Source organism: Ovis aries, chromosome 8 (genome assembly GCF_016772045.2).
Source record: "Ovis aries strain OAR_USU_Benz2616 breed Rambouillet chromosome 8, ARS-UI_Ramb_v3.0, whole genome shotgun sequence".
NCBI classification, from domain to species: Eukaryota; Metazoa; Chordata; class Mammalia; order Artiodactyla; family Bovidae; genus Ovis; species Ovis aries.
Genome location: NC_056061.1, coordinates 21314863 through 21339740, shown reverse-complemented (window position 1 = coordinate 21339740; position 24878 = coordinate 21314863). Strand labels below are relative to the sequence as shown.

Sequence of the window (24878 nt, the reverse complement as noted above, 5' to 3'; positions counted from 1 at the left end):
TCCATATTTGCAACTTTCTAACAAATTAATTTTCTTGGTGTACATGTGAGTAATGAGTGAAGTCCCTCAGTTATGTCGGACTCCTTGCGACCCCGTGGACTGTAGCCTGCCAGACTCCTCCATCCCTGGAATTTCCTGACAAGGATACAGGAGTGGATTGCCATTTCCTTCTCCAGGGGATCTTTCCAACCCAGGAATCGAAACTGAGTCTCCTGCACAGAAGGCAGACTCTACCATCTGAGCTACCAGGGAAACCTTGGTGTGCACAGAAATTTCAACAATACAAAATGGAATTTTGGGGCTTCCCAGGTGGCACAGTGGTAAAGAATATGCCTGCAAATGCAGGAGACACAAGAGACATGGGTTCGATGCCTGGATCAGGAAGATCCCCTGGAGGAGGAAACGGCACCCTGCTCCAGTATTCTTGCCTGGGGAATCCCATGGACAGAGGAACCTGGAGGGCTACAGTGCATGGGACCACAAAGAGTCAGGCACGACTGAGTGACTGAGCACACACACACACAATGGAACTACATGTTGGTTCTAACAATGTTATTACAACTTCCGGGATTTCCTCATCTGTCTAACACTCAAAAATAGATATTCTAGGTAGAGCTAATAAAGAAATACTTATCTAGTTTGTGTTTTGGACATATATATCAAAATGCTTGCTTTTCATTTTTATTTAGACTTTCTTATTTTGATTTCTTTAAGATTCCTGATTAAAAAAAATTTATTTTCAAAAACACGATAATTATCATACCGTATCTTGAAATTTCCTCAGTGGCTCAGCAGGTAAAGAACCTGTCTGCCCATACAGGAAAAGTAAGGAGATGGGGTTTGATCCCTGATTTGGAAGATCCCCTGGAGGAGGAAAAGGGAACCTACTCCAATATTATTGCCAGGAGAATCCCATAGAGGAGTTTGGTGAGCTATAGTCCATAGGGTCACAAAGAGCTGGACACGACTGTGCATCTGAGCACGCATGCACATCTTGAAACTGTATGAGGGCAACATTTCTATTTAGGAATTGCTCTTATAAAGGAAAAGGCCATGAGCTTTTTCTCTATTACATTTCACTGTATGAGTGGTTAATGTGCCTCAAAGATACACTGGTATCTACGTAATAGGAAAAAAAAATTCCTGAGTTTCATGAAAATATTCTCTGTTCAGTTCAATTCAGTCACGTCCGACTCTTTGCGACCCCGTGAATTGCAGCACACCAGGCCTCCCTGTCCATCACCAACTCCTGGAGTTCACTCAAACTCATGTGCATCGATTCGGTGATGCCATCCAGCCATCTCATCCTCTGTTGTCCCCTTCTTCTCCTGCCCACAATCCCTCCCAGCATCAGAGTCTTTTCCAATGAGTCAACTTTTCCCATGAGGTGGCCAAAGTACTGGAGTTTCCGCTTTAGCATCAGTCCTTCCAAAGAAATCCCAGGGCTGATCTCCTTCAGAATGGACTGGTTGGATCTCCTTGCGGGACTCTCAAGAGTCTTCTCCAACACCACAGTTCAAAAGCATCAATTCTTTGGTGCTCAGCTTTCTTCACAGTCCAACTCATATCCATACATGACCACTGGAAAAACCATAGCCTTGACTAGATGGACCTTTGTTGGCAAAGTAATGTCTCTGCTTTTGAATATGCTATCTAGGTTGGTCATAACTTTCCTTCCAAGGAGTAAGCGTTTTTTAATTTCATGACTGAAATCACCATCTGCAATGATTTTGGAGCCCCCCAAAATAAAGTCTGACACTGTTTCCACTGTTTGCCCATCTATTTCCCATGAAGTGATGGGACCAGATGCCATGATCTTCGTTTTCTGAATGTTGGGAGCTTTAAGCCAACTTTTTCACTCTCCTCTTTCACTTTCATCAAGAGGCTTTTTAGTTCCTCTTCACTTTCTGCCATAAGGGTGGTGTCATCTGCATATCTGAGGTTATTGATATTTCTCCTGGCAATCTTGATTCCAGCTTGTACTTCATCCAGCCCAAAATATCCTAGTGTCTCTCTTTTGCTGCCTAATTTGAAATTTAATACTTTGTTTAATTTTAAAAAAGGACCTTATTTGTACTACAGGGAATGGAGAAGGAGCCAAAAGATGAATATGAATCACTGCTATCATGGAATCAAAACAATCATAGTGCTTCAGAGTGGCGAAAGAACTAAGAGCTTTTGATTTTACAATATGCTTACTAATTTTATTGTAAAATACAACTAAACAGAAAAACTTTGAACAAGTTCACGGAGGTCATTAGAAGGATTAAAAGAAAAAACTCCAAATAATTTTGAGACAGACACATGGGATTCCTAGTGAACTTTTATTAAATATTAAGTCAGAATTAAAAACAGGATGATTTACTTTTACAGGTACCATCTAGGCCCAGCAGGTGCTAAGCTACATTTATTTTGGGGGACATCTTAATAGGACTGAACATGTGCAAACACTTGACAGTGTCCTTCCTGGAATACAATCTACACCAATTGGACCCTGCCAAGAGACCGCCATGCCAAGGGACCATTGTCCTGCCTCTTTGCTTCCTGCATGCCATGCTATTTAGCACCAAAAGACCTCAAGAACAAAAAAGCTAAAATACATCATACAAATAGCTAATAGTCCTTTTTATAAATAAAAATACTTTTTTCAAATATTGCTCCCTAGCACCCAGCATCCACATTTCTTCAGGATTACTATACCTTTCATTATTCTATATATCTAAAATATATATGGAACTATAAACATATAAATAAATTAGGTTATACATTGTTTGCTGAATAGTTATACAAAATATTGGAAAAGTTCTTTCATGTCAGGCCATAAAATTCTATCCTTTTTAATAGTTTAGTAGAATTATATTGTATAGCCATGCAATATCGAATGTATATTGATGGACTGGTAGGTCGTAGCAAATGTATACATCACATAAACATTCTTAAAGATGTTTGCACTCTTTTGACCTAGTCAAATGTTTGCCTAAAGGAGAATTTTTCAGTTTAAATTTTCCAAATATTTTAAGACTTGGTAGGCATTATATCAAACCAATTCTGAAAATATTTGGAAAATTTAAACTGAAAAATTCTCTTTTAGGCAAACCTTTGACCAGGTCAAAAGAGCATTATGTTGCCTGCTGCGGCCAGTGCAGCAGGTAGGGATCAAAAGTGGTCGACAGAAAGTTTTGGGAAAAAAACTAGAGACAGAATGAAAGTTTTAAAGATGGGACCGGGGAACTCGAGACTTCTTGGATCAAGAGCCCTGTTCCCCAGAGCCACATCACTTTTACTTAGTGTCTTGGCAAGCAGAAAGTATCTGTTGTGCTACGATGAAGTCAGCCTCCTGTGTTCCTGGTAACGTCTCCCATTTATTGATGACTTTAAACTATCTTTGAGCATCACTGAGCTGGAGGTCATAGACCTGCATATGCCTTGGGAAAGCATCTTAGTGTGTGCATAAGCAATGTTCTGAACTTGCGCTGACCTGGCATTCCAAGGTCCACATTATGTTTTTCCTTAGCTTAGCAGGGCATGGCGACTCCCAACTAATCAACCCCATGTACTTTTATTTGGGTTATGCTGTATTGCTATATTTTGCTTTTATTCTTTTCCCGTGGTGATTTTCTCATGGCTTAGCCAGAGTAGCAGGCAGCTGACCATTAACCCTTGCAACTGCCTTCTATAGAATATCAACATATTTCATCTCATAGCATATAAGAATGCCTTTTTAGTCATGTATTCAGCATTGATTAGAATTATCAATCTTTGCTGATGTGCTAGGTATTATCAATCTCATTTTTGAACACTATTTCCATAATTTCTCCCTCTGAGATTTGGATATATGCAAAAATGGGTATATGTTTAACCATGTGGCAGTTCTTCACTGTTATGTTTTACAACTGATAAGATAAATCCTTATCAACATTATTTTTAAAATATTAATTCCCCCAGTAATTTTTAGGTATTGATTGGAATTGCTGAAATATATAGATTAATGGGGGAATGAAGGGCCAGGCGCTATCTCTGCAGTACTCCACCATACCACACGGCATTATGCTATCACTCTTGCATCGGGCTATCCTCCTGTCTACCAAGCGTACCAGGCTGTTCTGTGTGTGTACATGCTCAGGTGTTCAGTCATGTTCAGCTTTGCAATCTTTATGGACTGTGGCGAGCCAGGCTCCTCTGTCCATGGGATTTCCTAGGCAAGAATGTTGGAGTAAGCTGCCATTTCCTCCTCCAGGGCATCCTCCCAACCCAAGGACTGAACCCGTGTCTCCTGTGTCTCCTGCTTTGCAGGCAGATTCTTTATCACTGGGGCTTGTGGGAAGCCCACTATGTCGTTCTATGCATTTTACAGATTTCCCCCTCAGTTTCCACTTCAAAAACTTTCCTGAGGCTAGTATGAACTAGAAATATTTGGCAATGTCTATTCTATCAGGATTTTGCTGCTATAAAGGAAAAGGCCTTGATTTCTTTCTCTACCACATTTGGCTGCCTTACTCTCGACTATTATTTTTATTAATTTTCCTTTTATTCTCTGGAGTACATTTCATCTTAAATTAAAAACACATTTTATTTTCCTGTACAATATTTACACTTAAAAACTTTAGTAGTTAAAATCTGCAGAAAAGTCAGAACGATAGGGTGACTTACAGACCAATGGAAGAGTTATCCAAATTTTGAGTGTCATGCTTCTCACATTGTTCGTTGAACCCAGGGAAGACAAGGTGTGAGCAGGGAAGCTGGAAGAAAACTCTAGGAGCCATTGGGGCTGCAGACACGTTTACTCTCCTCAGGCAACAGCAAAAGGGGGCTGCTCAGGTAGGGCTTATATACTCTTACAGAACAAAGGTGGACACGCATCTGCAGTGCGCAGATCTCAACTGTTACATAACCACGCAAAATCCTTGTTTACAGAACATGGGGCCTGAGAGCACCATGTTGTTTATTTCCCCACAATGAGTAGCTCCTTTTATGTTTACATTAAAATTTTTTTTAATAGTTTGTTTGAGCAAAATTCCGTTTGAGTCAGGCAGCACCCAATCTAGCAGATAGAAAGTCTCCAAAGATGTACAAAATGAGATTTTTACAGGCAGAGAGGAGAGAGAACAAGGAAGTTGTACCTTGCAAAAAGGGCAGGTTGGTTATTACAAATTTACTTTCCATTACGGGATCCACTGGGGTGTCTCAGGCAGGTTACCTAGCTAGTGTTCATTAGGTGACTCCTGACTGACGGACTGGTTTAAGATTTCATTTCCTAGAGAGTCAGACTGTAACTGCTTGTTTTGCTTTGGCTATTTGTGGCTTAGCATAATCTCTATTTTGGGCCTGTTGTCTTATATTTAATACTTTCTATTAATTTGCCTCACAAACTCAGTGATCACCCCTTATAATTTGTTACCATGAAGAATTAGGTTGATCATTATAGCTGGCTTGAGTGCTTTTCCTTTCCTCCACCTTTGTAGCAGTTTTTTCCTAAAAATTCTTTTCTTTTACTGGAAAGACCAATGGGGTAGTTTTGTGAGGTAGGCTTGAGTGAGCCTGGAACAGAGAGGGAGCCAGGCTTCAAATCCCCTCAAATGCCAAAATAAAGGCTCCTTATCTCCAGGGAGAACACTTGCCTTTTTTTCCCGGGTAGTTGCCTTTGATATTTTTGTTATATGTGTATTTTTTCCCCCAGCATCTGATAACAAAGTCCAGAGTTTCCTTGAGCTCTTCTCTCTCCCTTGGGTTTTACAACCCACTGGTTACCTAGACAAACCACTCTCTGAAAGAGTGGTTCTCAAGATTTATTCAAGTTAAAGCTTTTCTCTACAGAACCTAGAAATCGGGAGAGGCAGCACCCACGCAACCAGCTGTCTGGAATTGAGGTTGTTAGTAGTTACCCCGTCCCAGGGCTCGATGTCCACACCTGATCCTTAATCTGGTTGCTTCTCCCTGCAGTTTGCTCTGAACTCTTCGGGGAAGAACCACGCTTTTCTCTGCTCTCTTGGTGGAGTGTTTCTCCTTTTTCCTTCGGTCTGTTTTTCACTATCTGGGAATGTAGTGTTTCCATGTCATGTTTTCCAATCTTATTATGGTTTTCTGCGACCCTTTCGTCGAAATCGTGGGAGATAACAGAAGGTAAGCAAACATATTGATTGTTTCCCTTGGTTCACAGTATTTGTAAGGCAGCCTCTTGAGGTGGAAAAACCAAACCAATACAAGAGAAAAATCTCACTAGGCTGACACAGCTTTGCAAAGTGCTGACATAATGTTGTAGGCCTTTCAAGAAATACTTAGCTACTAGAACCTTGTGAAATAAGTGTCCTTATCTCAAGTTTAGAGATGAGGAAATTAAAACTTAAAATAGTCTAGGTACATGGCCTCAACTAGTAAGTGAACAAGTTGGGATTTGGTTCAAGTTTCACCCTTTTATGTTTACATTTGTGCCTATTTCTGGTTATATTTGCGGACGGATCAACAACCCTGCTGATAATTTGATTTGCCTGACTGAAGTGAAAAATCATTCACCCATCCCAGAAATATGTTCCCCATTTCCCCCGTGTATATTTGTAATGTTCTTCTCTTGTCCTTGATACTAGTATTTTTAGTACCTTTTCTTGTCTTTGTGTTTTGGTATGTTTTGAAATTGTTTTCTGTGGAACATGATGTTGAAGATTTTTTTCTATTCTTGGTTTATTGGAATTTTACATTCTCTTTTGCTTTTGCTCTCTTCAGAAAAGATCTAATGACATAAAAGGACTTTTTGGGCAATTCTGAAGATGTCATGCTTTTTCTTGCCCTTTAATCCGCAATGAAATAAAATTGAGTAATAATGATATTTTATTCCTGGAATAAATTTTACTTGCTTATAATACTTGTTTTAACATAGTGCTTTTGAGTGCAGGAATTATGTGTAATTATTTAGAAAATAGACTTTAATTTTCTATGATTATTTTATCATTATTTGATTTTATCACAATAAGTTTAGTCTTGTCAAATAAATTTCCAGCCTCTTTGTAGTTTGTGGTCTAGCTATGTTATCAGGTAGATTAAAAATAGAAATAAACTGAAAAATAAAATATTTGATTAAAGTATATTATAAATATGTATATGATCCTGTTAGGTATTTATAATCCTATCAGATTTATTTATAATCCTACCACATTTTTGTTTTCTCATCAGTTTAATCAGCTGTCTTTTCCTAAACTGGTATTATATATATTTACAAAGCTAATTGTGCCCATAACATCTAGATTTCAAAACATCAAAAATCTTTATCCCATACTTTTTCAGAAATATATCCTTTATTTTCTTAGGTGTCAAAGTTTTGCTTTCATACTTAAATCATTAATCCAACTGTAAACACATTTTAGTGTAAGGAATGAGATAGAAATGCATTTCCTTTCTCTTTTTCTGTATGGATACTTATTCCAAAATCATCTACTAAGTAGTTTTCCCTTTTTTCACTCATGTCCAGTGTTAACTGTGTATCAAGTATCACTTAATACTCACCAAAAGTAAACTGAATATCTCTGCAAGGTAATTTGTGATGTTAATCATATGTACAAATAAATAACCTCACTTTAAGAAATTAATCCTATGTGATAGCACATGTAAAATGTCTTGGAAATGAAGTTATTTATTCCATCAGTCTTTGAAATAGCAGATACTGGGAACAACCTACATGTCCATGAGTAGCAAGCTGATGAAATGAATTATTCTGCATTCCTGTAATTAAATACTGTGTAGAATTGGTATAGAATTTAAAGCCTCAAGACAGTTTTCTATGACAGGTTAATGTGGGATATCCTCTAATGCACAGTAATGAAATTTCCTTTATGAATGGTTGCCAAGGTCCCTTGGAGGAGAAAATAGCAACCCACTCCAGTATTCTTGCCTAGAGAATCCCATGGACAGAGGAGCCTGGTAGGCTACCGTCCATGGGGTTACAAAAAGTTGGACACGACTGAGCGACTAATACTTAGTGTGTTAAAATCCAAACCTGTAAGGCTAACCAAGAATTGTTAGAATTGTTTCATTATTTCCTCTGCAGGTTATTTATATCTACAGAAACCCTAAGGATGTTTTGATCTCACTTTTTCATTTTTCAAATTTGATAGCTACATTTGAATCTTCAGATAACAAAGAACATTGGATGAAAAGGTTTCTGAAAAGAAAGTTCAGTTCAGTCACTCAGTCGTGTCCGACTCTTTGCAACCCCATGAATCGCAGCACGCCAGGCCTCCCTGTCCATCACCAACTCTTGGAGTTCACCCAAACTCACGTCCATCGAGTCAGTGATGCCGTCCAGCCATCTCATCCTCTGTCGTCCCCTTCTCCTCCTGCCCCCAATACCTCCCAGCATCAGAGTCTTTTCCAGTCAGTCAACTCTTCGCATGAGGTGGCCAAAGTACTGGAGTTTCAGCTTTAGCATTATTCCTTCTAAAGAAATCTCAGGGCTGATCTTTAGAATGGACTGGTTGGATTTCCTTGCAGTCCAGGGACTCTCCAACACCGCAGTTCAAAAGCATCAATTCTTTGGCACTCAGCTTTCTTCACAGTCCAACTCACATCCATACATGACCACAGGAAAAACCATAGCCTTGACTAGATGGACCTTTGTTGGCAAAGTAATATCTCTGCTTTTCAACCTGCTATCTAAGTTGGTCATCACTTTTCTTCCAAGGAGTAAGCATCTTTTAATTTCATGGCTGCAGTTATCATCTGCAGTGATTTTGGAGCCCAAAAAAATAAAGTCCGACACTGTTTCCACTGTTTCCCCATCTATTTCCCATGAAGTGATGGGACCAGATGTCATGATCTTCGTTTTCTGAATGTTGAGCTTTAAGCCAACTATTTCAGTCTCCTCTTTCACTTTCATCAAGAGGCTTTTAGTTCCTCTTCACTTTCTGCCATAAGGGTGGTGTCATGTGCATATCTGAGGTTATTGATATTTCTCCCAGTAATCTTGATTCCAGCTTGTGCTTCTTCCAGCCCAGCGTTTCTCATGATGTACTCTGCATAGAAGTTAAATAAGCAGGGTGACAATATACAGCACTGACGTTCTCCTTTTCCTATTTGGAACCAGTCTGTTGTTCTATGTCCAGTTTTATCTGTTGCTTCCTGACCTGCATATAGGTTTCTCAAGAGGCAGGTCAGGTGGTCTGTATTCCCATCTCTCTCAGAATTTTCCACAGCTTATTGGGATCCACACAGTCAAAGGCTTTGGCATAGTCAATAAAGCAGAAATAGATGTTTTTCTGGAACTCTCTTGCTTTTTCAATGATTCAGCGGATGTTGGCAATTTGATCTCTGGTTCCTCTGCCTTTTCTAAAACCAGCTTGAACATCTGGAAGTTCACGGTTCACGTATTACTGAAGCCTGGCTTGGAGAATTTTGAGCATTACTTCTGAAAAGAAAAGGTAACTCTAAATTTATCAAGAAACATGTTATGTTGCTATTTAGTCAAATTCTCAAATATAAGGAATAGATTTAGGGAGAAGGCGAATGGTAATCATGAGTGAGTGTTAGTTGCTCAGCTGTGTTCTACTCTTTGCAGTCTCGTAGACTGCAGCCCGCCAGGCTCCTCTGTCCCTGGAATTCTCTAGGCAAGAATACTGGAATGGGTTGCTATTCCCTTCTCAGAGCATCTTCACAACCGAGGGATCGAACCCAGGTCTTCTCCATTGCAGGCAGGTTCTTTACTGTCTGAACCACCAGGAAATGCATAGAAAGTAGAATGCCCCTAAGTGGTCACTATTGTCCGTTCACTTAATCTATCACCCAGTGCCTTTTCTAATTTCAGCAGGACCACTTGGGGATTGTCAAGGTTGTGAAGGCACTTTGTTCAAGAAACCATTTTGACTAGAGCATAAGAGAATCAAGAGTAATATATCAGTTCATCTAACTAGACCCCAAGCATGTGTTCTAAAATAGCCAATGTTTGGAGTAGGCTTTATAAGGCACCTGTAGAATGTTCATTACAACTCTGAGGAGGATAGAATGAGGCAAGAGAGTTTTGTAAGGTGAAATTGGGGCTCTCGGTCATTTGGAAGATTCCATTCTGTTCCTGACCCATTGTAGGTAGCTGCTACCCAAGGATCTTAAAGTAGACAACAAGACAGAAAAATGAAAATTTATCTTCAGATAGTGTATGCTAAGTCATTTGAGTTGTGTCCGACTTTGCGACGCTATGGACTGTAGCCTGCCAGGCTCATCTGTCAGTGGGATTCTCCAGGCAAGAATACTGACTAGAGTGGATTGCCTTGTCCTCCTCCAGGTTTCAGGTAGAGAAAGTAGGAAAAGGAAGAGGTTTACCTTAGATATTAGGGATCCTTCTACAGTCCCACTTTCCTACAGACAGAGTACCTTGGGAAGGCAAATTTCTATTAAAATCATGTCATTGTTTTGCAGAGAACTGTTTTTCAAAGGGAACACACGTTTAGTGGTAGTAGCAACTTTGTAATTCTGAAGAGTCCAGAACAGAAAAGAAAGGCTGTCAATTACTCTTTAATAGGTGCAACATCTTTACTTTGTTACTTATTAATTTCTCCTCTGTTAGGAAGCCTCCGGTTTGATCCCCACAGAGGCTGGTATGAACATGGGCATGACTTCAATATTTCAACATGGTGATACAAGAGGAGATGAGCAAGGTAAGAGAGGAAGCCTTTTCTTTTTTTCTTTATTAAAATTATTTCTTGGAAACCTTTTCTTACCCTTGTTTCCATGAACCACATTCTCCTAGTTATCTCTGTACCTAATTGCTCCTCAAAAGCCTCATTTGGTGCTCCTCCCTTCATTACAGGTGTTCCTGAGTTCTCTTTTCTCCCTGTCCATGAACATCAATTACAATTCCTTTTCATGTAAGCATCTGCAGTAACAAAGGCAAACTCAAGTGTGTGGAGCACCCACAGTTTCAAAAGAAAGAAAGGGCACAGGGATGCACTGAAGTTAGAAACCACTAAGATATGGCTAATTAGCGAGAGAAGAATGTGGGCCTGTTCTACAAGTTGTTCTCTTTTTTTTAAATGAGAATCTTGAAATGTGGCTTTCTTGTGATACCAATAATGCTTACATTTGATTTCCATTCAATGCTGTTTTAAAACATTGCATAAACCAAACAAAAAGCATTTGAATGTAACTGTTTTGTGATCTCTGATTCATATGTTGATTCACTAATACAGTTTTACTGCTTGAATTGTTAAAGTGAGTTAATTTATTTTTCAATTTAAAATGAAATTTTATTGAAAGACTTCAGTCATGAAATTAAATATATTGCATTTTATTCAAAAATAGAGAAATTGATTAGAATTGTTCTTAAGTATATAAGGGAAAATATATTAATAAAAATACTATACAAATTATGGGTTCTTTCGCTAAGAAGTATGCTATTACATTTCATGGAATCAGGCATTTATCTATGACTTAAATTCTATGACGCTTTTAGTAATAATGCTTATGCTTTTCTTATGCAAAGCACATAGAAGAATAAAGTGGAACTATGAGTCAAAATGATAGAAATACAGATTTTTTATATTTGTCCATGTGTTTACCTTTACTGGAGTTTATTGTATTTTTGTAAGGATTTGAGCTACTGTGTTGTGGTTTTTTGTTCCAACTTAAAGGACTCACTTTAACATTTCTTGTAAGGGCATCTTGTTGGTAATGGAGATCTTAAAATTTTGCTTATCTCAGATTGTCTTAATTTCTCTCAATATTTCAAAAGGAGAGTTTTGGTGCACACAGAATTCTTGGTTGATAGTTTTTCTCTTTCAGCATTTTTCATGCATCATCCCACTTCCTGACCCGCAAAGCAACTATACTTTAAGTTACATTGTTTTGCTACTCAAGATTCTTTGACATTCAACAATTTGAGTATAATATGTAGTACTGTGGTCTCTGTGGGTTTCTCCTACTTGTTTGTTGAGCTTCTTCTTTAGGTAGACCTGTCCTTCCTCAAATTTAGAGATATTTCAGTCATTATTTCTTCAAATACATTCTCTACCCCTTTCTCTTTCTCTCCTATTTTTGAAATTCATGCAATAGATTTATGCATATTAATTCTCTTTGATAATATTCCCAAAGTCCATTTAGGTTGTGTTTACTTTTTGTCATTCTATTTCTTCTGACTCCTCACATTCTGTAATTTCAAATGACTGGTCTTCAAATTTTCAGATTCTTTCTCTGACTATTCAAGTCTTCTATTGAACCTGTCTAATGAATTTATCAGTTCAAGCACATAATTTGTTTGGTTCTTTTTTTAAAAAATGAATGCTTTGTCTCTTTGCTGATATTCTCATTTTGTTAACCATTTTCCTAATAACATTTATTCCTATCTCTGTTCTCCTTTATCTTGTTGATTTATTTCAGATAATTATTTTGCTTGTTTTGATATTTTAGTCAAATAAATTTATTTTTAATGTTTTTTCAGGGTTGGTTTCTGGAGATTAATTCGTTCCTTGTATTATGGCTAATTTTCCTGTTTCTTTGTATAACTCTTGAATTTTTGTTAAAAATTGGGTATTTGAAAAAAGAAATACATCTCTCAGTCTTTGTAAACTGGCTCCAGGGCTTCCCCTGTGGTTCAACTGGTCAAGAATCTGCCTGCAATGTGGGAGACCTTGGTTTGATCCCTGGGTTGAGAAGATACCCTGGAGAAGGGAACGGCTTCCCATTCCAATATTCTGGCTTGGAGAATTCCATGGACTGTATAGTCCATGGGGTCACCAAGAGTCGGGACACAACTGAGTGACTTTCACTTCACTTCCATCCAGAGGAAGGCATTCACTAATCAGCCCAGTGTGATTAGAAGGTTTGGGTGCTTTGTGAACATGTGTCTTCCCAGACCTGGGCATGTTCATTTTCCCCAGTTCCCATGTATACATTTTAAATGTTACATTTCTTAATTTCCCAGAGTGTCTTGCCTGCTTCTTCTCAGCACTATACGTGTTTTACTGTATTCAGCTGCCTCTAAATATCTGGTCCCGATACCCATGGGGTTATAATCCAGCTGTGGCTCCCTCAAACTCTGGCACCTGCCACAGCTTTCATCAAACTCCAACTCTTTTGTATCAATTATGTAAGAGGAAAGCAAGTTTTTGTGAATTATTCAGACTATTGAACAATTTTCCTTTCTCCTCCTTCCATTCTAAGTGAGGAAATGGGAATCTGGCAGCTTCTGCCCATTAGTTAGTCTTATTCTAGGGAAAGTTGAGGCAAACTGAACAGAATTATTACATATTTTCCTACCATCATGACTAAGCTTTTTTTTTTTCTCAGTTGAGAGTTTGTTTGGTGACTGCACTTTCTTAACTGGTTTCTAATGTTCCCTCAGAGGTAGTTTGGTCAATGTTATTTACTCAGTGATTTAGTAAAGTCAGATACAAAATCTAGATATAAAAATGTGCTGCTTTTCTAATTACAACTAATAGCACTACTGTTAACACTAATAACAACCTATCAGAAAGAGAAACTAAGAAAACAATCCCATTTGCAATTGCCTCCATGGATGGAGGAGCCTGGTAGGCTGCAGTCCATGGGGTCGCTAAGAGTCGGACACGACTGAGCGACTTCCCTTTCACTTTTCACTTTCATGCATTGGAGAAGGAAATGGCAACCCACTCCAGTGCTCTTGCCTGGAGAATCCCGGGGTCGAGGGAGCCTGGTGGGCTGCCGTCTATGGGGTCGCACAGAGTCGGACACGACTGAAGCGACTTAGCAGCAGCGGCAGCAAAATGAATAAAACGTCTCAGAATGAATTGAACCAGAGTTGAAAGATTGTATACATTGAAAACAATGATACTGATAAATTAAAGAAGACACAAAGAAGTGGAAAGATAATCCATGCTCATCAACGGAAAGAGTTAATAGTCAAAAATATCTTATACTCCAAGCTACCCTCAGATTCCATGCATCCCTATTAAAGTTCCAATGGCAATTTTTCACAGAAATAGAACAGATAATCCTTCTAAAATTTGTATGGAACCACAAAAGACACTGGGTAGCCTAAGAAATCTTAAGAAGAACATAGCTGAAGAAATCACACTTCTTATATTCCAACCATATTAGAAAGCTATAGGAACAAAACAGTGTATCAGCATAAAAACAGACACAGAACAATGGAACAGAATATACAGCTCAAAAACAACCCACAGATATAAGGTTAATTAACTTACAGCAAAGGAACCGATAGTATAAAAGAGGAAAGCCTTATCTCTTCCATAAATGGTGTTGGGAAAACTGACTGGAGGCTTCTCTGTGTTTCAGTGCCAAAATGGGTCATGTGACAGCCCTGGAGCAATCTCTTGGAAAAGGAGAAAGGCTTTCAATGGGGAGCTTTGGCCAGTCAAGGTCATTTCTGGAATGAGCTTGGGCACTGTTGTCAGAACACAGTCCAGGACCTTTGGCTGAGAGAGAAGAGACAGCTGAATCGTAGGCAACAGCAAACAACTGCTGCAGTCAGGAGGCCAGGCCGTGGATGAGTTAGGCAGGCCACATTTTGAGAATATGAACTATGAACTAGTAGCAAATTATGATAGCATGGAAACACCCAACTTTGGCCCCAACGAGAAAGAGGTGAAGTTTAGCATCTCACGGCTGTCTTGGAATGTGGTGCAAGTACATCACTGTGTGGCCTTTGCGTTTCCTTCCAGAGTTCCCCAACATGGAGTCTGGTTTGCCCTCTTCTCTCATTGTTGTATTTCCATGATTTCTGCTTCTTGTCTCACAAGAAACTACATTATTTTGGAAGATGGCCAACCCAATATTTTTGACTAGAATCTAAATCTCACCAAATTCTTCATTCTATTCATGTGTCGGGATCTCTTGTACATTTTCTGTATTATTTTTATAGTTTCCAGTTTTCTGTCAAATTTTAATTTAAATTTTATCTTTGATATCTTAAATGCCATAGTCATTTAATTATTTCAGATATTGCAATATGTGTAATATTGTCATTCTATTTCTGTTAGTTTCTGCTGTTTTTGGCTACATATTCTTATCTCTTCCTATTCTTGTGTATCTTGATTTTATATTAGTTATCTTATACAAATGTTATTTATTGATAACTAAGGTCCTAGTATTTTAGTCACTTCATCACACTCAACCTCTGCCGTTGACTAAAAGGGAAATACAATCTATCTAAAATATAAAGGTACTAAGGTGCTCATCAGGCTTAGAAGGTCCTTCATCTTGTATCCAGTTCACCAGTGAATCTCTCTATTCCTGTGCTTTTCTTTTTCATGCCCACTGTATTTAATTATACTCTTTTCCTCTTGAAATTGTGAACTCTTAACAAGAAAGCTATCAGACTGTTGTTGTCTTAACCTCCAGGACCCAGTACAGCCTGAAACGTATAAGATCCTAAAAGTGTTATATGAATATAGGAAGGTGATCTATCCTTATAAAATTAAACAGTAGGATACTCTCACAGAGGTAACAACCAGAGTACTGATTTTCATAGAAGGAATTAGAAAGTCAAACTCTGGATGTGGAACAAGCCCAAGACCTTCAGTTTTTCAAAATACAATGAAGATGTTGAGTTGCAACTCATAGATTCCTTATTGGTTAAGTACTCTCTCATACTCACAATTCTTTCAGAATCTCAAAAATTCCAGCTGAAAACCAGCAGTTTTCTTGAGAAAGAACTGAACGAGGAGAATGTGAACGTTAGTGTCAACCAGGCTTCCTTTCAAAAGATGAAGTTCAATTGCAAGGCAATCGTGATGCAGTTCTAAAATATGAATTTGGGCCAAGAGGGAACGAGGCGTATTTCCTGCACAAAGGTGACGCGCAGGGATTTATAAAAATGGTAAGAGTCCTTGGCCCCTAGACTAGTTAAGAAAAGCCTGCAACAGATTACCTCATTAACCTAATCTTCTATAAATGCAATTACTCACCAATATGCAATGAATTTTACTGTGCTCCTATAACATGCCAGGAATTGTTAAGAATAAATTTTCCTCCTGATTATCTTTAAGTTCAAAAATTTTTATTTTTATTTTTTTTTTTTTTTTAATTTTAGTTTTTTATTTTTTAAATTTTAAAATCTTTAATTCTTACATGCATTCCCAAACATGAACCCCCCTCCCACCTCCCTCCCCATAACAACTTTCTGGGTCATCCCCATGCACCAGCCCCAAGCATGCTGCATCCTGCGTCAGACATAGACTGGCGATTCAATTCATATGATAGTATACATGTTAGAATGTCATTCTCCCAAATCATCCCACCCTCTCCCTCTCCCTCTGAGTCCAAAAGTCCGTTATACACATCTGTGTCTCTTTCCCTGTCTTGCATACAGGGTCGTCATTGCCATCTTCCTAAATTCCATATATATGTGTTAGTATACTGTATTGGTGTTTTTCTTTCTGGCTGACTTCACTCTGTATAATCGGCTCCAGTTTCATCCATCTCATCAGAACTGATTCAAATGAATTCTTTTTAACGGCTGAGTAATACTCCATTGTGTATATGTACCACAGCTTTCTTATCCATTCATCTGCTGATGGACATCTAGGTTGTTTCCATGTCCTGGCTATGATAAACAGTGCTGCGATGATAAGTTCAAAAATTTTTAATTTAAACTTTTTAAAGCACATTGTTCTAAAACATAATTTTTGCTGTTTTATTTTCTTCATATTTTATTCTCTAACATGCTAATAGTTAAGCATTATGATAATGGATAGTAGAACATTAACTACTTAATTGTGTAAACATACTCTAGATACTAATTTTATTACCATTATTATTCTATTTTTTATTTATTAACAACTTTCAATTTCATTGCTCAAGTAGATCATATATGAAGCATTCTCCATTCCAATAGTAGCTTGCTAACTTTTCCAAATGCTAATCATAATATCTGCAGTAGAAAATCCGATAGCTTGAGATGGTAAATTATTTATCAAAAAATTGTCTTAATGGTGGTTTCCAGCTCCTATCAAGTACCCTGCAGCAACGGCAGCTCTGGGAACCCTCTGTCATCCTGACTTTATGACTTGAAAATTTCCCAATCTAATTCATTTCAGTTTTATGAATAATAAATACTTACCTTTTAAGGATTGTTTCAAGAATTAATATTATACAACAGATGTAGTTTTCTAAGAATGGTACTTGTCATTTAGTAAAATATATTTAGGTTTTCAAATCTCTTCATGTATTTTAGTTTTTTTTTTTCACCCCAAAGAAATGTTATAATTTAATGGTAATGGTTGTTAGAAGTCTAACTGATAATGTAGTGGACTAAATCCTACTTTCAGTCTTACTACACCTTAAATTTGTTTCTTAGCTGATAACTGTAAAAGAAATGTGAAAGGGCATACCCCGCGGAGAACTGACATATATGTAACTGACTTGAGAACAGGTTGGAATAAGGCAGAGAACAGATTGAAGTGGGGTGGAGGGAGTTTTCACTGTCATAGTGCCACCTTTTTACCCAGATGTTGATGCTCTTGTCCCACTAGGTAGCGTTGGAAACTGGAAACATCACTTGACCACAGAGCAAAAATGAAACATTTGACAGGGTATTCCAAAGGACCATGAAAGATTTTTCCCTTGAATTTCATCTGGGACATAAATGAGGAATAGAATCAATGCACAATAATCATAACAGTCTACTAAATTAGTGGGCATATTTTAATAAACATTTTAATATGTATTTCTCAAGCTAATATTGATGATAAAACTATACTATTAAATAAAATTAGTGAAGAGTGCTTACATTCATTCCCAAGAGTTTGATGAACATTTTGAAATTTGAAACATTAAAATGATTTGGGAGATAACCTGCTTTGGTAACCTGTGCGATAAAGGGAAAAACAAATTATGCAACATTAATTGTAAGTGCCTCAAGAGAGTTTTCTGTTCTGTGTGCTTTATCTACAATTAGATTTTGGATCAAAGATTAAAAATCCTTTCAACTTTCTGAGTGTACTTTATACTTCAGTTCTAACCAATGTGAATGTCAAACTAGAGAATTCACATGAGAGAGAGGCATCATGCTTTCTGAATCCTGGCAAAACCGTTGCATCTGAGAATTATGCTCAGCAGATCAATGAGATACCCCAAAACTGCAATGCCTGCAGCCCTCATTAGTCAACAGAAAGGGCCCAGTTCTTCCCCACGACAATGCCTGGCTGCACATCGCACAACCGACGCTTCAAAAATTGAATGAATTGGACTACAAAATTTTGCCTCATCTGCCATATTTAGCTGACCTCTTTACAACTGATTACCACATCTTTGCATTTTGACAACTTTTGACAGGGAATACACTTCCACAACCAGCAGGAAGCAGAAAATGCTTTCCAAGAATTCGCCAAATCCCGAAGCACAGATTTTTATGCTACAGGAATAAACCAACGTATTTCTCATTGGCAAAAATCTGTTGATTGTAATGGTTCCAGTTTTGATTAATAAAGATGTGTTTGAGCCTACTATAGTGATTTAAATGTCACAGTCCGAAACCACAATTATGTTTGCACCAAGCTAATATTTTTGTGGAAATTGAGATCGGTTCAAATCTTCTTTAAAACTCTTTTGAAACAGAATCAAAACAATCATATTCTATGATTTCTAGGAAACTTCTAAATTCCTATTCAAATAAATTAATTTTACACAATTTAAATGTTATCTTCATTACCTTTACTTGTTAACTAACATGCTTCCATGAAATTGCCTTACTTGTATTGCACAAATGAAACATCTTTTTACATTTTGTGGAGAACATAAAGCTACAGATCTGTCTCATTTTAGAATTTTTCTGAGGGCATTTGGGTCAAGCAATTTTTTTTTTAAAGAGTAACTTACTTGTAACTAACTTATGCAAAATAAGGTGTTTCATCAAAATGATTCAAAGAACAACACCAGAAAAAATGAATTGTCATAAACTTCCTGAAGAATTAGAACCAAGAAGTATGAGACCATCAGGGATATGTATATGTTTTCATCTTTTTTTTTCTCCCCTTCTTTCCTCATCTTAACGTTTTATGTCTCTCACCTCTGTGAGCTTCAAGTGCAGGATTCATTTTTCCTTCCTTAGTCTCTGAAAACTGTATTTGCTTTAACACTATGCCAGTCATACACTTGCAGAAGGCGATGGCATCCCACTCCAGTACTCTTGCCTGGAAAATCCCATGGTTGAAAAAGCCTGGTAGGCTACCGTCCATGGGGTTGCGAAGAGTTGGACATGACTGAGCGACCTCACTTTCACTTTTCATTTTCATGCATTGGAGAAGGAAATGGCAACCCACTCCAGTGTTCTTGCCTGGAGAATCCCAGGGACGGGGGAGCCTGCTGGGCTGCCGTCTATGGGGTTGCACAGAGTTGGACATGACTGAAGCGACTTAGCAGCAGCAGCAGCAGTCATACACTATGTCCAAGTGACCTCACTTCATACAACAAACAGAGAGAGGCTGGTGTTGTGGAATTCAAATTTAAACTGTGAAAACAAAACCTTAATGGTGTGGGTTAGGTCACTTTGCTTCCTGGAGCAATCTACCTATTGTCAAGGCAAAAGAGTCATGGAGTACAAACATATTACCAGAACCTGGAGCATCCTTGAAATAATGGGATAAGCAGTGAAAAGAAATCTATTATTCTTGGTTTTGCTTCAATTAATCCCAAAGGATATGTTGAACTGTAATTCTCATTACCTCAAAATGGGACAGTGTTTGGAAATAGAGTCAATGCAGATGTAATTAGTTAGATTCAGGTACTGGACTAGCATGGGTCCTTAATCCAATAAAATTGGTGTCCTTGAAAAAGAGGAAAGACGTACAGAAAGAAAGTGGCCATGTGACAATAGAGTCTGAGTTTGGAGTGACGCATTGATAAGCCGAAGAAAACCAAAGATAGTTGTGAAGGAGGAAACAGACAGAACAAGCTCCATCTTGAAAGCAGGACTCCATCTTGGGCAGGACTGTGAACTTTGAGCTATATGCCCAGTATATAACCTGGTCCCCAGTAGGAAGAGCCCCAGGGCTCGTACCTAGACGCTCCATCACCTAAAAGAATACCCTAATTATCTGTGCAACTGAATAGAATCATACATTCTATTATGCTTGTTGGGGTATGACCACAGGCCTATTGATAATTGTCCACTGTTAACTACCTAGGATTAAGGCATATGAATCATAGGTTAACTTTGACTGTATGTTTCTTTTCCTTTGTTCAGATTAGTTTCAGGGAATTTGGGGAGGTGGGTTTGGGCACAAACACTTAGGGTATATAAGGTTTTCACAAAAATTGGTTGGGGTCCTTGGCTGAGAGGAGACTCTGCCTTGGGCCCTCTGATGTAATAAACTGCACTCCACTATCTGCATGGTCCTTTTAAGTAAGTTTGTTTTCCTAGAACGTGTGGCTACAACAGTTGGAAAACACCAGACCCTATAATACGCAAGTAAGGGCTCTCTCCTACAGGTTTCAGAATCAGTATGGCCCTCCTGACATCTTGATTTTGAAATTCTAGCCTCCAAATGGTGAGACAATAAGTTTCTATTGCTTTAAGCAGCCTGTATATCAGTATTTTATTACAGCAACCACAGGAATTGAATACAGTACTCTCCAACTCAATTGAAGAATTGCTGTTCTAAATCACAACCATTAAGGCAGGTTCTGGAGCCAAACCAAAGAGGTCGGTAAAGAAGCATAATGCTGATTAGCTCTGCCTGCATGACATAAATATATATATATATATATATATATATAAAACAGCAAAACTGTAATAGTAACTGAAGATTTAGCTCTGTTCTCATCTCTCTCATCAAGCATAGTACTGAAGAAAGGTCACCTGGGACAATATGTCAAGAGGAAATAAAAGCCATATAGTTTAGAAACAAGAGAAAAAACCATTCCTGTTTGCAAACAACTTGATATAGCTATACAGACTATTTCAAGGGATAAGCAAAACAAAAATTACTAAAACTAGTGAGTTTGCAAAGTTGTAAAATATAAGTTAGCGACACAAAAAAGTCAGCTGTATCTCTGTATGCTAGCAATGAACAACTGGAAAAAATTAAAAATATAATACCACTTACAATTGCTCTAAAAAGAATAAAATATTTAGGTGCACGTCTAAAAAATATATACAGGGTCTGCATGCTGATGAACAACAAAAAGAATGTTAATGACAAAAATCAAGAAAAACTAAATGAGACAATGTATGATGCTCAGTGATTATAAGATTTATCATACTAAAGATGCTAGTTTTACCCATTTTAAACTTTGGGTTTTGAAGGAAAGCTACAGGGCTCAAAATAGCCTGGAGTTAAAACTTCCCTCCAGGTCCTCCCCCATCATTCTATAAAAAGTTCTATAAGGAACTTTCTCCCCCAAAGAAAGGAATGGACATTAAGATTGATTATGTTCAGCTCCCAGCTGATCCCAGTCTCTGGCTGGTCCCAGGAATTCCTTGCCGCAATTGTTGAAAGCTAACTATTCAAAAATAATCATGAGGAAAAACAAACCCCCTCAAAACGATCATATATATGTTTTCTATATATAGCTATTCTCTTCTTGATTTAGCGCAGCAGCTCGCTAATCTGACTGCTGCCCCTTCTCGCCTCATTAAAGGTGATCTGTTCCTGTAAAGTGCTGGTCTCGTGTTTTTTTTTTTTTCTCGAACCTCGCCTTCTCTAACTCCCTTACCTTACAGGTTTAGTTAAGTTACTATCAATATCCAAATATGATTCTTTGTAGCTATAGAAAAGCTAATTATCAATTTTACAACTTACTAAAGATCAGCAGCTAACGAAGACAGCATGGTGTTGCAGAAAACCAGAATAGAGGTTTCACACATAGAGCTACACAGTACACCGGCTAAATTTTGATAATGGTTCAGAAGCAGTCCCACGGAGAAGGAGAAATTACAGCAAAACATGTTGAAATAATTGGACATTACTATACAAAAACATTGACAGTTGACCTAAATATCATGCCTTTACAAAGGAACTCAAAATACTTTTTGGTTCTAAATGTGAAACAGCAATCTGTAATACATTTAGAAGAAAACATAGGAGAAAATATTCATGACCCTGGTGCTGACAAGGAACTCCTAGATGTAATGCAAAAGGCATTAAAGAAGATATCACAAATTAAACTTTATCAACAGTAAAAAAATTTATCAAAATGTAAAAACAGTCAAAATGTTTAAAAACATAACCTCATAGTCCTTGTTTGGAGATTAAAAAGGAAATCTACAAAATGGGGGGTAATATTTGCAAATCCTATATTTGATAAAGAAATTATATCCAGAGTTCGCTAAACTCAATAGTACGTAAAGCAGTAGTCTAATTAGAAAAAAGAAAAAAAAGACACTTTACCAAAGACGATTAAAGGAATGGCAAATAAGCACTTGAAAAAATGTGCACTGCCATTAATCATCACAGATATGGAAATTAAAAGTGCTGTGAGATACCTCTGGATATTTATTACAATAGATGACCAACTATTAGTAACATGATGTCTGACAAAGATGTGAGGCAAGTGGGTCTCTCCTACATTGCTGGTGACCATATAAAATGGTACAGCTAGTTTGGAAGGCAGTTTGTCAACTTCTTAAAAAATTAAACATGTATTTAACATAGGATTCAGTAATCCCTCTGGTGGGATTTATCCTAGAGAATGAAAACTTATATTCACACAGAAACTTGAACATAAAATTTCAAAGTATCTCTTGTACCATCCCCAAATATGCATCTCAAGTGAATAAAAAATGAAACAAAACTATAGGATATCAATATGGTGGAATTCCACCCAGGAATTAATTGCAATGGCATTAAACTAAGTGAGGAAAACCAAACACAAAATATCACAGTGTTTGTGATCCTATTTTTATGAAATTCTCAATGTGACCTTGTAGTGATGAAGATCAGATTCATGGTAGCTAAGTGTTAAAGTTGAGGGTTGCAGTGATGACTAAGATGAAACACAAGAAGTTTCCTTGCAGTGCTGGGACAGTTTTGTGTCCCAGTTGTCCTGATGGTTACATAAATCTGCATGTGGCAAAGTTTCAGTGAAGTATAATCAACTCATGCCTTCAAAATGCACGTGTGTAAAAACTAGTGAACTGAAATGTCTGTGTCTGGGTTAATAGTATTGTGCAATGTCAACTTCCTGCTTTTGATAAAGTATTCTGGTTATGTAAGATGCATATTAAATATCATCATCAGGGTAATGGGAACATCAGGCTTCTGTATTATTTTGCATTTCTTGTGGCTCTTAAACTATTTTCAAACAAATATCATAAAATAGAGTATTCAATGTAATCTTGAAGAAGAACAAAGCTGGGGAATTCATCCTAGAGAGTCATCAAAACGTATTTTAATAATGTTTATTATTAAATAAGAGATTACAGAAGACTTCCAAAGGTAGTACAAAGACTTTCAACATTCCTTCTATCTCTTACAGTAAGAAACTAGTACCTAAAATAAACTTGCTTATTTGTTCAGCCCAAGTGTGAAAGTGAAAGTGTTAGTCACTTGGTCATTCGTGTTCAACTCTTTGTGACCCCACAGACTGAAGCCCACCAGGCTCCTCTGTCCGTGGAATTCTCCACGCAAAAATACTGGGGTGGGTTGCCATTCCCTCCTCCAGGGAATCTTCTTGACTCAGGGATCAAACCTGGGTCTACTGCATTGCAAGCTAATTCTTTACTGTCTGAGCCCAAGAATACATGTAAAGTAACTTGCTGCTTCTGCTGCTAAATTGCTTCAGTCGTGTCCAACTCTATGCGACCCCATAGATGGCAGCCCACCAGGCTCCCCTGTCCCTGGGATTCTCCAGGCAAGAACACTGGAGTGGGTTGCCATTTCCTTCTCCAATGCAAGAAAGTGAAAAGTGAAAGTGAAGTTGCTCAGTCGTGTCTGACTCTTAGTGACCCCATGGACTGCAGCCTACCAGGCTCCTCTGTCCATGGGATTTTCCAGGCAAGAGTACTGGAGTGGGTTGCCATTGCCTTCTCCGGTAAAGTAACTTAAGAATTACTAAATCATCAGTTCAGTTCAGTCGCTCAGTCGTGTCCGACTCTTTGCGATCCCATGAATCGCAGCACGCCAGGCCTCCCTGTCCATCACCATCTCCCGGAGTTCACACAGACTCATGTCCATCGAGTCCGTGATGCCATCCAGCCATCTCATCCTCTGTCGTCCCTTTCTCCTCCTGCCCCCAATCCCTCCCAGCATCAGAGTCTTTTCCAATGAGTCCACTCTTCCCATGAGGTGGCCAAAGTACTGGAGTTTCAGCTTTAGCATCATTCCCTCCAAAGAATTCCCAGGGTTGATCTCCTTCAGAATGGACTTGTTGGATCTCCTTGCAGTCCAAGGGACTCTCAAGAGTCTTCTCCAACACCACAGTTCAAAAGCATCAATTCTTTGGGTCTCAGCCTTCTTCACAGTCCAACTCTCACATCCATACATGACCGCTGGAAAAACCATAGGCTTGACTAGACGGACCTTAGTCGGCAAAGTAATGTCTCTGCTTTTGAATATGCTGTCTAGGTTGGTCATAACTTTTCTTCCAAGGAGTAAGCGTCTTTTAATTTCATGGCTGCAATCACCATCTGCAGTGATTTTGGAGCCCCCAAAAATAAAGTCTGACACTGTTTCCACTGTTTCCCTATCTATTTCCCATGAAGTGATGGGACTGGATGCCATGAACTTCGTTTTCTGAATGTTGAGCTTTAAGCCAACTTTTTCACTCTCCTCTTTCACTTTCATCAAGAGGTTTTTTAGCTCCTCTTCACTTTCTGCCATAAGGGTGGTGGCATGTGCATATCTGAGGTTATTGATATTTCTCCCAACTGGATACAGAGTTGGTATTCAGTTTTGTCTTTAGCCTAAGAGTACCTAGACAAAATGTTGGTACCTAAAGTTCTTTAGATCAGATATTTTTCCTCCATC

General features: G+C 38.1%; 2 long non-coding RNA genes across 2 annotated transcripts; one reads left to right on the top strand and one right to left on the bottom strand.

Annotated features, from left to right (window-relative positions):
• Positions 1 to 2306: 2306 nt before the first annotated feature.
• On the bottom strand, positions 2307 to 14265 carry LOC132660232 (uncharacterized). The gene is made up of 2 exons (XR_009601607.1): positions 14157 to 14265; positions 2307 to 9391 (listed from the first exon to the last, which is right to left on the bottom strand). It is a non-coding gene; the product is annotated as an uncharacterized LOC132660232 (long non-coding RNA).
• LOC121820230 (uncharacterized) lies at positions 9314 to 18607 on the top strand. The gene is made up of 4 exons (XR_006060716.2): positions 9314 to 9404; positions 10544 to 10634; positions 15580 to 15790; positions 17445 to 18607. It is a non-coding gene; the product is annotated as an uncharacterized LOC121820230 (long non-coding RNA).
• Positions 18608 to 24878: the final 6271 nt, after the last annotated feature.